The sequence below is a fragment of the Pteropus alecto genome, unplaced genomic scaffold (assembly GCF_000325575.1).
Source record: "Pteropus alecto unplaced genomic scaffold, ASM32557v1 scaffold258, whole genome shotgun sequence".
In the NCBI taxonomy this organism is placed as follows: domain Eukaryota; kingdom Metazoa; phylum Chordata; class Mammalia; order Chiroptera; family Pteropodidae; genus Pteropus; species Pteropus alecto.
The window spans coordinates 216,624-218,362 of NW_006441076.1; the positions used below are offsets into that span (position 1 = coordinate 216,624).

The 1,739-nt window shown below is 33.1% G+C and overlaps 1 protein-coding gene across 1 annotated transcript in view; it reads right to left on the reverse strand.

Annotated features, from left to right (window-relative positions):
* The window catches only part of CFAP47 (cilia and flagella associated protein 47), a 363,081-nt gene that overhangs the window by 148,667 nt on the left and 212,675 nt on the right, over positions 1 to 1,739 (reverse strand). The window lies entirely within an intron of this gene.

Sequence of the window (1,739 nt, forward strand, 5' to 3'; positions counted from 1 at the left end):
TGGTACTAGAACTTGATGTCTTAAAAAATGCTCTCTTCATTTCCTTCTTTCTCATAAAGGTAAAGAGACTTGGGCAGCTGTTTGATCTCTGGTTGCATTTCAGAAAATTAATTAGCAGATCACAGCCTGAAGCAAATGCCTCCCTTGAAAGTTTCTATGTCTTCCAGAACCCATCAATTTTCCCCAAATTGCTCTTCTCACGATTACTTTGCAAAGCAAGCTATCAATTAGTATCTAGGCTCTCAGATATTGTTTGCTTATTTTTTTTTTCTGAGAATACAAAAACCCCCATATTTTTCTCACCTTGTCATCTGCTTTTGCCTATATTTTTATACTGTAAAACTATACTGACTATTTCCAAGTAAAGTTCTTCTAACCATATCCAGGCCATTTCTTCAAACACTGTATTTTCTTTACACCTCATTCTTAATAAGGTTATTTACCACATCTTATAACTATTCTGTGCTTTACTTCTACTTCACAGGCATTCTGATTATCAGTTTAAGTAATACTTTTTTTTTTTAATTGAAGACCATTTAATATTTTATTTAATTTGAGCATTTGGTAGATACTTTAAGGCTATCATAGATATAAAAGATGAATATTTTAGCATTTATAAAGGAGATTATATATGCTTATTTCTCAATATACAGTTCCATTGCCATCTCTCTGACAATGGAGCTCTAGGTAGAATGCCTGATTAAAATCCTCACATAATCTCTAAACCTCATTTTGTTCAGTACTTGCAATCTCTAGCCTTTCAGTCATTTTTTTTTTCATAGTGAATATAAAAGCAGAGCAATTTGGGCTTCATCTCCTTTTTCTTTCTATTTTGTTGGAGAACAGCTAATAGAAAGTACCTTTTGAATAAATGAAATAGTTATCCTCAAAAGACTCTCAAACCCAGTAAAATTGACTTACCTGTATTATTTATGGTAAAGACAGACAGAAAAAAAATTTGCAGACCTAAGAATTTTATTGATTTGTTCATGAAGCTAATGATTATCATGATTAACTCAGAAACATCAAAAAAATAATTTAACAAAATAATCTGCCTCAGGAAAATTCTATTTTATCTAATCAATGTTCTTGACTTTAGAAATTCAGTGATAAACCCAACTGGTTTACAAAACCAGTATTTTGCATGTTCCAAGGACAGAACAGAAAACAACTCATTTACCTTTTTGTTACTCCCTGAATCTTAGTCCATGCAATCATTTTCCTAGATGCTCACTGGTTATTGTTGAGGCTATGGCAAAGGGAGCACGTTTAAACTCTTGGTCTTAAGGAAGAAAGAGCATCAAAAGAGGCTAAACTTATACAAAATACTGTAGATCAAGCAGTGGAGTATTTTCTGCTAATTTAGTAGTAGGCCAAAGTCAGGGAATGGAGACTACTCATGAAGTATGAAGAATGACACTCCTTTTTTCCTCTGCAGTAGTGGCATGAAGCTTTTTTCAAGTAAAATAATCAAAATGACATTGAACTGATTCTATTAAGAATACAAATAAATCAGCCCCAAGAATAACTTCCTATTCAAGCCTTTCTGAGTAGGGAAGGAAGATCTTTATTATAAGCCTTCATGAAGCCAGTCCTGGGCCAACATTCAGGGCTGTGTCCATACCAAATAACAAATTACCTGGTTCAAGTCAAGTTTTCATCATGGGAAGGAATATAAGAGGATCAAGTTTTAGATTTATTCCATCCTCCATGTGTCCAGGAGTTCTTCAAAAAAAAAA